The 5772-nt window shown below is 37.2% G+C and overlaps 1 long non-coding RNA gene across 1 annotated transcript; it reads right to left on the reverse strand.

Moving 5' to 3' along the window:
• Nucleotides 1-2065: 2065 nt before the first annotated feature.
• On the reverse strand, nucleotides 2066-2971 carry LOC133804759 (uncharacterized). The gene is made up of 2 exons (XR_009878607.1): nucleotides 2461-2971; nucleotides 2066-2353 (listed from the first exon to the last, which is right to left on the reverse strand). It is a non-coding gene; the product is annotated as an uncharacterized LOC133804759 (long non-coding RNA).
• Nucleotides 2972-5772: the final 2801 nt, after the last annotated feature.

A 5772-nucleotide genomic window follows, 5' to 3' on the forward strand; every position in this document is an offset into this window, starting at 1 on the left:
CATGCTAGAGGGGTCGCTGACCATGTTTGAGATCGAACGAAGACCCTCTAGCCATGAAAGTCCCCACCCGAGGGGGAATCACCTCAAAAGCAGACGCCTCCAAAAAGGGTCTCCGAGGTAGACGACTCCAAAAAGGGTCTCCAAAGTAGATGCCTCCAAAAAGGGTCTCCAAAGTAGACACCTCCAAAAAGGGTCTCCAAAGTTGACACCTCCAAAAAGGGTCTCCAAAGTAGACGCCTCCAAAAAGGGTCTCCAAAGTAGACGCCACCAAAAAGGGTCTCCAAAGTAGACGCTTGCAAAAAGGGTCTCAAAAGTAGACACTATCAAAAAGGGTCTCAAAGTAGACGCTTCCGAAAAGGGTCTCAAAGAAGACGCTTGCAAAAAGGGTCTCAAAGAAGACACTTGCAAAAATAGTACTATGCCTAATGACGAGAAGGACGCTTCTTGCAAGATATAATAAGCGCGTGCGAACATATATAAAAGGATAACTAGAACCCAAGGGGTCAATATATCCTTATAGGTGCAACCAAGGTGCACCAAAGAGAGACCTATCGAACCCCCTTTCGCGTGGGTTCCAAAGGACCTCGAGCATAAAAAATATATATATATACACATAATAAAAAATCAAAAGAAAGAGAAGAGTCTACAAGAACGCCTAAAGGCCTCCCTATAGACTGGGGGGCAAGTGTGGATGCCACAAATCCACCAAAAAGAAAAAATCTTTAAGTTCATCGTTGGAATACAAGTCAAAAGGTCACTTAGTCATGTTATTGGACTCGGGCCCATAAGTCTTGCGGAACTGGGAGATTGTCCCGAGGGAAGCATCACCTTATGAGCCATGAAGTATGGCCTTGTTAGGCTGAGGGGCGAAGCCACGTGTGGATGCTCAATATTCCATGCCCGTAAAAGATCCCAGGCGCATGCTAAGGTCCCATGAAGGCCTAAATGCGTGTCTGAGCCGCGGGACGCTCGGGCCATCGTCCTTTGGTAGCAGCCTTGCATCAACTCGTGATGCATGAGGTCCCAGCCGCATCACCACGGCCTCGCATGCTTAGGACCGTGCCCTGCGAGATGATCTCGCGAACCTAGGTTCGCGCCCCAGCGCCGTGGCCTCGCGCCCCAGCAGGCCCTCGGCCTCGCGCAGCCACGCCAACGGCATTAGGTGGCCTCGCGCCCCAGCAGGCCCTCGGCCTCGCGCAGCCACGCCCGCAGCACCAGGTGGCCTCGCGCAGCCACGTCCGAACCACCAGGTGGCCACGCGAATGAGGCCACGCGTCAAAGGAGCCTCGTCACCAAGGGGCTCACGAGGAAGTCATCTCACCTCGCACTCGTCTGTCAAGGCCCCATGCCTATCACTTATGCACGCAGGTGACCTCGGGGTGCTTCAGGCATCTTGTGTCGAGGACCCAAGAGCCTCGCCTCACGCCACCATCTTTACGCGCGCCAAGTGTCCCGTTCCCTATACCTTGGGACCCCAATGCTTAGGGGCCCGGGTATGAGTTGAACGGAACGTACCTGTACGATCTCATACTGGGTACGACCCTTAAGACCTTGTATGTCAAAATACGGACACCCGTACCAGTGGGGGAGTGGGAATGCAGGTGCAGTGGGAATACGGACCCTTAACTCCACCTGAAAGGGGGTTGGAAAATTTACGGTAGCAAGTGCTTGAGAGGGAATGAAAGATTGATTTCTCCATTGTTGTTCTGTCATTGTTCTTGAGTTATTGCTGAAGTTTCTACAGCTTTTTCATTGGCTATCTTTACTTGATAATATTTTCCAACTCAACTTAGTTGACGAGTTCTCACCGTCAACAACTTGTAATGATAAAATTGTATATATAATTTACATATGGGAAAGTACTAATTTGGCCCCTATGTTTTGCCCGAATACTCGATCGACCCCCGTGTTTTGTTAAATGGCAAATCGGACTCTCTGTTTTTGTAAAACGGATCAAAATGATACCCTGAGCCCCATTTTGGTCAAACAATTTTTGAAAATGACCAAAATGCCATCGAGTTTTATTAATTAATGAATTAAAAATAGATTTTCAAATAAAAATAAATTTAATTTAAAATAAAACAAATTATATAGAAAAACGTAAATATTTTTAATTAATTAAAAAAAACTAAAACTATTTTATCTAAAAATCTAAAACAAAAATTAAACAAAGTAAAAAAAAAACAAAACTCAATCAAATTAAACAAATGCAAAACTACAGAATAGAAAAATCAAATGCATATAGTCTCCAAGAACAATCTGAAATTCTCAGAGCCACCAACACCAACAAGAAACTCGACCCATGCTTGTACTGTCTCTAGTCCCAGCCTCTCATCTCTTTCTTTGTTTATCACTGCAACACAATAAATCTAAAACCCTCAATCACTTGAACTAAAACTCCATACCAAAATCAAAGAGCTTGTAGAAGAAAATAAAAAAATCAAATGTAGAGGAAGAAACCTCAAAATTCACAAAGCAAACCAGATCTTTGCTTCACTCTCTCTCCTTCGTTCTTTCTCTTCTTTGTATATGTGTTGCAGGGATGGGGACGCAAGGTCTAGCAAGGGAAACGGGACCCAGGTATGGGTTACGATCGACACTCAAGCAAACATTTAAGGGCGGGTTTGTGGATGAGCTTGTGGCAACGACGCAAGGTCTGGCAGAGGAAATGGGACCCAAATCTAGGTTGGGATCAGCAAAGTTAGGTAAGGATCTGGCGGGCTAGGATCTGGAGGAGTCGACATCTGGCAGGCTAGGATCTGGAGGAGTCGGGGCTGAGGCTCCAGCCAACAAATCCAAAGAAGAAGAAGAAGACAAATGGGAAGGGGAAATGGTTTAACTTTAGGGTTTTTGTTTGTTTTTAATTTTATTTAGTTTTAGCTTAAATTAAGTTTATTTAAACAAAATTAGTTTATTTGATTAAGTTTTCTATGGAGATTAAAATTATAATTTTTTTTAATTTTATTAAATTAAATATTAAATTTTTCAATTTTGGTTTTAATTTTAAAAATTAAATTTAATATAGTTTAAAATTCAATATTCAATAAGACTTAAGGGCATTTTGGTCATATTTGAAAATAGTTTGACCAAAATTGGATCTAGGGTATTAAATTGATTCATTTTGCAAAGCACATGGTCTGATTTATCATTTAACAAAACAATGGGACCGATCGAGTATTTGGGCAAAACACAGGGGCCAAATTGGTATTTTTCCTTTACATATATTATTACTTTTTTGTTAGGTTGGAATGGGTATCTTATTTTTTTAGGGTATTTTTATCCAATGTGTGAGAACGACTTTGTTGTACACCACTAGGTGAATTGGCTTAGTTGAGCTCGCCAAGATGTTTGCAGACCTACAACAACTCGCATTGGATTAAAGGATGTGAGTTCATGGTGCTAACTCGCCATTTGAGCTATGACATACGAGAACTACCTCACTCATCTCAAGGATATGTGCTTGCAATATTGAGACACTTTCTTATGAGAAATGTGTGATCTATTCCTGATAGCAAGTAGACAACATGTATATCGCTACGAGGATTGAACGAATCTTCTGTTAAGTCTAACAATCAAAAAAATTTGAACGAAAAGAAAAGGCTAATAAATGTGTTGCACTCAAAGTGGACGTAGGCATAATTTGTTGAACCACTATAACTTTTCATGTTCTTTACCATATGTTGAGTTATTTTACTTTGAGTGCTCGCCTATTTTGTGTTATTACAAAAATTCTCCATCAACATTCGACGCTAGAAGAAAGGCAAATGATCATGTCGAATAACTCAATGTTACATGCAGAATCTAGAGACGTTACCAAATGAAGTTAAACCCATTGAAGTGTGTCTACAGAGTAGGCTCAAGGAAGTTCATGGGATTCATGGTGAATCAACGAGGTATCGACGCAAATCTTGAATAGATCTAAGCACTGATTATCTAATGGATTTTTCCATTCTAATACTATATCTAAGACTTATCAATATTTATCATCAACATACGATAGTCTTCAAGACCAAAAGAAGTGCAAAGTCTGACTGGAAGGGTCACTGCTTTGAATAGATTCACATCGTGTTCCTCGAATATGTGCCTGGCCTTTTTCAAAACATTGAAAGGTAGTAAAAAGTTCGAGTGGATGGCAGAATGCGATGATGCATTCCAAGCTCTGAAGAAGTACTTAAGTTAGCTACCACTCTTGTCGAAGCCCTTACCTGGTGAAAAGTTAAGCCACGACTGTATTTTCATGCTCACTCCACTGAGGTGCTTACTAATTATTAGCTGAGACATGTTTTGCAGAAACCCAATGCTTCAGGTCGCATATTGAAATCGGTCGTGGAGTTGGGACAATTAGAGATTGAGTTCAAGCAGCAATAAAAGGACAAGTGTTGGCAAACTTCCTTGCAGAGTTTTCCTATAGCCTACCTCAAGTGGTCAAGCAACAAGTGATAGAGTTCAAGCAAGTTGTGATGTCATCTTCCTATATGCTTTATATGGATGGGACATCAAATGATAATGGATCAAGAGCATAAGTTGTATTGGTTGGTCTAGTAAACTACAAAGTGCATTCTTCATTAAGGTTTTGGGTTTAAGGCTCAAACAACAAGGTAGAAATTGATCTCATAAATGAAGTTTGTAGTAGAAATGAACCCAGAAAATATCATCATTTATAGCGAATCACAGCTTGTTATTTTTCAATTAAAATGGGAATACTAGGCGCGAGGAGGACACATTGCCCAAGGATAACCATATAAATACCATTTCCTTGTACTTAATACACATAACTACTCTCTATTTAAAAAAAAATGAGATCTATACCCTTTTTCTTATAATATTTTACTAAAATAGCCTTAACATATTAAAAATGTATTAAAAAATATATAATTTTTTATTGAATTAAGATTTCAAATTTATATTTATTGTAAGGTAAAAAATACACACACAAAAACCACAAAGCATTTTTTTTTACATTTAAGAAAAAGTAATTTAAAATGTAAACAAAAATTAAGAAAAATAGTTTACAATTTCCTTAAATTTTCAAAAGTGTAAACAAATTGTTTACATTATATTTAAATTTGAAATAGTAAATAGGTTGTTTACAACTTGTATTTAAGTTGGTTTGAAATCATAAACAAGTAGTTTACGTTTATGTTTTTGTTTATCAATTGAATTTTTTTTTTTTTAAATTAATCACATTCATTGGAATAGAAATTCAAAAATATATTTATGTTTAAATTTGAAATTGCAAACAGTGTTTTCAATATCATAGATTCAATGCTTGTGGAGAAATCAATTTTTTATTTACTTACAACAAAATTGTAAACAACGAGTTTACAATTTAGTAAAATAAGAGTAAAATATATATGAGCATATATCTTGTAGAAACAATACAAATTTTTATATAACAAAAATGTAATTAATGAGTTTATTCTTTAATTATTTAAATGAAATTGTAAGTAATGAGTTTATTTTGCAATAATTTATTTTAAAAAATTCTTAACTTTCTTAACATTATATTTAAAATTATTAGTATTAATTGATATAGCAAGTTTTTCATTATAATTTTTGGAAAAAAATTGAAGAACAATAATAATTTATATTTAAAAGTGTGAATAAATAAATTATATTTATTTGAATAAGATTTTAAGAGACTATGAAAGTATATGGAATTGAGAAATTTGGAAAGAAAATAAAAAATCTAAGGGTAAGAGTTTGAAACAATTAAACAATTCAAAAAGGACAATTTTGAAATTTTACTATAAAAAACATGCATTTGTAAGG

This window comes from Humulus lupulus, chromosome X (assembly GCF_963169125.1).
Source record: "Humulus lupulus chromosome X, drHumLupu1.1, whole genome shotgun sequence".
Taxonomy (NCBI): domain Eukaryota; kingdom Viridiplantae; phylum Streptophyta; class Magnoliopsida; order Rosales; family Cannabaceae; genus Humulus; species Humulus lupulus.